Here is a 6,382-nt window from a genome sequence, read left to right as displayed (position 1 = left end):
GGGGGGGCCGTGGGCTACGGTTGTGTGATGTAATTATACAAGAATGATGTAACTCCTGGCAAAAAAGCTTTCAGCATGTGTAGTGGGAGCTGTAACTGCAGCCGTGTCAAAGCCTGACACCTAGCTGAGCTGCAGATGCTTCTGGATGTGATACCAGGCCTGCGTGCTACAAGGCTGTTGATAATACGATCGAGAAGGGAAAGTCAAAGCTTCATTCTTTCTCTAAAACCATGCTGAAGACATGCCTAGCGGGGCCATTCCGCAGAAACTGAGTGGAACAGTCTGGAAGATGCATCTCATCCGTTGACTAGATTCACATTTATTTTGAGCTGCAGATGCTTCTGGATGTGATACCAGGCCTGCGTGCTACAAGGCTGTTGATAATACGATCGAGAAGGGAAAGTCAAAGCTTCATTCTTTCTCTAAAACCATGCTGAAGACATGCCTAGCGGGGCCATTCCGCAGAAACTGAGTGGAACAGTCTGGAAGATGCATCTCATCCGTTGACTAGATTCACATTTATTTTTCACCTTTACTCTTTATTTTAATTATCATTAAAAAAATATCTTAAGATCCTGGGGGAGTTCTGTTTCACAATAATGAGGAAATACTAGCTACATTCATCTCGTTGATAAATAGCAATCTTTGACGTTTTTAATTGACAAGTAACCCCCTTCTTGGATGCTCTGGGGGTCCATGGCTGCTCACGCAGTGCCCTGCTCTGTACCCCATGCCTTCGTTCTTCTTGACTAAGCTTGATAGCAGTGGACATCGAAGAAAGAAGATGAAAATATGTTTAGGACTCTTCCTCACTTTTCAAAAAGAGACTAGAACTGCCAACGCACAAAAAACCAGGAAGCACCCCAAGCCAGCTGCAGAAAAAATGCTTCCTAGAAGACACCTCCTCCAGCTGATGGTGCTGCTCCCCACCCTCCAAGCCATGCACGCTGTGCCTGCGGATTTAAACTGTCAATATACTGCAAGTCCCTGCCCGCATTTCTCCCCCCTTCCTCCCCTCTGACATTAATACTTGTAAAAAGCATTCCACTCTCCCAACTGCCGTGACCTCCTGCGGCCTCCGGCAACGTACCCGCAACAGCGTACGTCTGTCCCAGGGTGAAGAAGGGACTACCAAAAAAAAAAAAAAAAAAGGGGGCAAACACGCTTTTAAAAAGGCATAATTACACAACCGAGCTAAGATACAAAGCACGTGCTCCGCTGGTTTTTTTTCAAAATGCCATTTTGAATGCAACCGCACGCCGCGTAGGGACTAAGACAACCACGCTGGCTTTCGGAACGGGGGAGCGGTGGCGAAGGACAGAGTATGAACCGCACACCGTTACCCGCTTTTGCAAAGTGTGGTTCCTCTCTGCAGACATCAAGAGCTGATGCTTTCTTGACCCTAATCAGTAAAGAAACAAGGAAGAGCGCCTTTCTCAGTTACTCAGATTCTTCTATTTACACTCGTTACGTCATCTTGCTGTGCTGCTCCAGCTTCCCCGTAAGCCTCTTTGCCCGAGTTTCTTGCGAGACAACCAAACAACCGGGATGTCCCGGTTTGCTAGCGTTTAAATCGGGCACTGCCCCAAGCATACCCACTCCCGGGTGCGCTTTTTCTTCTGCAGCAGAGGGTTGTTGACGACTAATTTGAAGTATTTGAATCAGTGGAAAGATCTTCAGCGTTTCTCTGATCTCTGAACACACTTTTCTTAGACAATTTTGAGCTTTTAGGACTTTGTGTCTGTAGTGGTGAAAGGCTATTCCAGTTCACACCTGTGGCCTGCTTCCTCCCTTTTCAGTGTGCCTGAAAAGGAGGACAGACCACCATTTCCAACAGCGTCAGTGTGGCGTAACTGTGTGACAGGCACTAGTCAGAAGCCTACGACAGATGCCAGAGGACACGCACGTGGGCACGTTTCGACCTACCTGCTTCAGAACTGGAAGCCACGTTGTCTTAAGAGAGGGACCTGCGAGATTACATAAAGACCTAATACCAGCTGACAAGCTTGTCAGCATCTGGCCTCATTGGCAGGCAGCATCTCCCAGTTCTTTAAGGGATCTTTAAGGTCCCTTCCAACCTAAACCATTCTATGAATTCTCAAATTCCTGCTCTGTTTTAGGAAATTAAAAAAAAATACAGCTTGGTACCATAACCTTGAAAGCGTTGCCATTCCCTGATCTAGGCTTTATCCCCCAAAGCTGGACCAGTTGTCCCTAAGCCACTCTGGCCACACCATTGTCCTATTCTTTGTCTCTAGCAACCAGGAGGTTTTCCTGGTCTCCCCTGGTGATTCACTGTCAGTGTTTCCCACCGGGCAGTGGCAATTGCTCAGTGGAGGCAGTGGGAGAAGGGAGGGAAGCAGCACACCTCCTGGGCTACACGGAAAGCCGGTAGAGGCATGCCTTTCTCTTCTGCCTTTTGTTTCCTTTAGGGCAGGGTGGGCCACACATCTCCCAGCCCTTAGGACATCTTGCTGCTCTTCCTTCTCCCTTCCATAGCTGTGCTGGCTCCCTCCTTCTCAGGTCATCTCAGCAGTGGGTGTCTGGTACTGGCTGCTCCTTTTAAGCTACTTCTCTTTCCGTGGAAGATGTTAACGCTGTTTAACAGCGTGGCTTGCCTCCTGTCACTCAGGGGTCCAGTTTCCTCCACCTTTGGCGCTGCCCACGTGCTGGAGCACTGCCAGGATCGCTTACAGAGCGGAACTACAGATTCCTTCCCCAGACAAGCCCCAGGAGTGCTTTTGTGGTTAGACTGTTCCTGGGTTCACTCCAGCAGGTAGGAAGACCGTGCTAGGTTTCTCACGCCCACCATCAAGCATCATCATACAGCACTATTCTGCCATACTGGGCACCCCCCACACCTCCCTGCAAAGCAGAGGATGTCTGAGTGTAAAACAAGGGAAATACAGGGTATGACGAGGCTGTTTTCTCCTCATCTTTGACAACTAATGATAAAAGGCTGAGCGAGTTGGGCTTGTTCAGCCTGGAGAAGAGAAGGCTCCAGGGAGACCTTATAGCACCTTCCAGTACCTGAAGGGGCTACAAGGAAGCTGGGGGGGACTTTTTACAAGGGCCTGTAGTGACAGGACAAGGGGTAACGGGTTTAGACTGAAAATAGGGAGGTTTAGATTGGATATCAGGAAGAAATTCTTCCTGGAGAGGGTGGTGAGGCACTGGAACAGGTTGCCCAGAGAAGCTGTGGATGCCCCATCCCTGGAAGTGTTCAAGGCCAGGCTGGATGAGGCTTTGAGCAACCTGGTCTAGTGGAAGGTGTCCCTGCCCATGGCAAGAGGGTTGGAACTGGATGGTCTTTAAGGGCCCTTCCAGCCCAAACCGTTCTGTGATTCTATGAACTATAGGAAATAAAAATTCTTAAAGCTTTTCAAAAGCCAAGTAGGCCCATGGATTAGGCCACAATGACAGCGTTCCATGAGCCATCTTAGACCCATGTCAGTCACAGTTGCAGGAACCTACATCAAAGCTTCCACTGGATACTTTGCCTACTAAGGAACTGAAGCACAACCTGCTCTGTATGGGATGAGCCATGAGTAGGCTGGTTGTGGGTCCATGTATACACCAATCTGGCCCTGGGAAGAGGGAAAGGACTCACAAAGTATAAACACAGCCCATGCGACCAGCTTTTAAACAGTTTTGGTTCCGTTGCCCTCACAGGCAACAATGACCAAAGGTAGCAGTTAAGGGGTGATGTGCAGGAACTCCAGTTTTCAGAGAGAAAGCCACATAAAACAAGCAACCAATTGCACCCACCTCTGAAACAAACCAACCAAAAAAAACCCCAACCCCAAAACAGGTATGCTGAATGAGCTGCCCCTTGAGCTCAAGGAAGACCTTTCCCTTTCCACACCCTTAAGCTCAGCTTTATCACAGAAATACCCTCTCATCACTTACCAAGTTTCTGCCCTGTATCAGCTTTTCTGTATTCAAATGATACTGATCATTAGATAAATGAATGAGACACAACCACTGCCCATTAAGCTGAAGCAAAAATTTCCAGCAAAAAAACACTAGTTCTCCAACACATCAGTAGATTTTTCTTGCAGGGCTTCTGGATCTTTGCTTTAATTTTATCTCCTTGTCACAGGAAGAGAATCTTGTGGAGTACAAGCATAACGTTCCTGAAATGCCGCACTTTTAGCTAGGTGGCCAGTTGTGACATATTCTCCCCATTTTCCATATGGGCATGACCGATCATTCAGGAATAGAGTCTGTTGCTTCTATGCTGAGATTGTATCATGAGACTATCCCATTTTAACATGGAATTATGCATGGAGGCATTATTTGCATTTCAGGAAACATTTACAATATCTCAATATTACCTCCAGATTTTAATGTTTACAATCAGATGTTTGGGATCTTCTCAAACTTACATGTCCAATAAGATAAGTAATTTGAACTTGCATCTAATATTCAATCATGCATTCCAAGTCTGCATCAACAAAGAGGCACAAACATCAATAGTCGGATCAGGCTTCTATTTCTCTTTCCTCAGTTCTCCCAAAGCCTAGCCAAGTGATGACTGAATCAAAAATTATTTCAGAAAGAACTGACGGCGATGAGGCAGCCAGTAAGGTATCTAGATACTTGCTTTGCATTTTGGACATGATACCAAAAGGGCTCTTCACCCAACTCCTCTAAAAGGTCACCGGGAAAATATTTTCTTTCTTTTAAGAGACACAAACCATCAGTATTTCCTACTCTCCTAACTGGAATTTTCCAGAGAAGTACAACTAGCCACAGCAATTTATTTAGACAAAAGGTTTACTCATCACAGCTGTAACACTTTGTCTAATAGTTTCAAGGGCTAAGAGACATAATGGAAACCACACAGAGGTCTCTACCACGGTCTTTCATAGATCCCTTTTTCCCCTCAGAAACATAGGTGGCAAACTACATGTGAAATAAGCATCTTCCAAGACCAAAACGAGGCATTCAGGAGAGAAGCTTGTGTTGCAAGCAGAAACTATGAGATAGGTCAGTGGATAAAGTAAGATTTCTCTCCCTAATGCGGTTAAGAAACAAATTGTTTTAGTGAGGCACCTGATAAAGAGTAAAAGGTTTGAGCTAGTAGATTGCCAAACACTATCATAAAACTTTTGAATTGCTTCTGTATTTTGAATACAAAATATTGAAGGACACCAACAAATCAGTTTAAAATCTCTTTTAAGAACTCAAATATGCGGGTCCTACCGTGCGTACACACTCCACATTAGTCCAAGCTGCACTTTGTCAAGCCCAGCAGATGCCAGAGAAAACACAGGAGGAAACGGAGGCTACTATGGGGGAGGGAAGAGGTACAAAGCACACCAATTCCTCCAAAGCTGTGTTTTGCTAATTGGAGGATGGCTTTCATTTTAACTGGCAACGTTAAACCTATGAAACATGCGTTTTTCTAACCATTTTGTGGGTGTCAAAATTATTTCAGGTGACAGTATAATATCGACCTAAAGTGTTAATGTGTCTTTAACAGTATTGTTTTTAGCAGAAAAACCTCAAGAACATTTAAAAAATTGTTTGTCAAACAGACTAAAGTCTGTGAGTGAGCTTTTTCTATGACACAAAGAATGGGCTTTTACCAGGCTTACCCTGCTACATATAATGTTTTAAAGAAAAACACACTGACATTTAAGACCACATTCAAAACACTTTTTTAAAATGCCATGATAGGTTAAAGAGACCAACGATTTATTCAAGGTAAATGCAAAGTATAAAGTTGTGGAGTTCCAAATAGACATCCAGTCTGCCACTTCTAGTTTTGTGCAAATTCATTTACTTAATTTCAAATCTAGCATAGTGTCAGTAACATCGAACCTCCAAAGTTACAGAACTGATGTTTTTCACCTCTGCTTGAAATTAGACTTCCCAGTTTTCCTAGATTTAGTTTTGATTTTAAATAAAGAAAAAAAAAGAACCCTGTAAACAATCAGTGTAACAGCAGTTAGCAACAAGAATGGGTGACAACTGTCAGTCTTCAAATACAACTTATCATCAACTTTTAGTCAAATATACAAATAAATACAAGAACGAACACAAATAAAAGTTACCACTATAAGAAAATACAGTATATGCTGTAATTTGGAATAAAATGTCAGACAGTATTGACTGCATCGTTTGGAATATGTTTTTGAGTGCTTAAAACAATTTGATGCTAAACAGCTAAACCTTTCCTTAGTGTAGAGGACTACACTTTTACTCACAATTAGAAATGTGGTTTGTGATTAATCTTGTACTAGTATATTAAACTCCTAAGTGAGAAAATGACTCAAGTCATTCAGTGAAAGAAGATACCATAGGCACCATAATAGATATATTTCTTTTTAAACAAAATCTGGTAATGAACCAGCAGTAACAAAATAGGATGAAA

Source organism: Eurypyga helias, unplaced genomic scaffold, assembly GCF_000690775.1.
Source record: "Eurypyga helias isolate BGI_N326 unplaced genomic scaffold, ASM69077v1 scaffold26064, whole genome shotgun sequence".
NCBI lineage: Eukaryota > Metazoa > Chordata > Aves > Eurypygiformes > Eurypygidae > Eurypyga > Eurypyga helias.
This window is presented reverse-complemented; position numbering follows the sequence as displayed.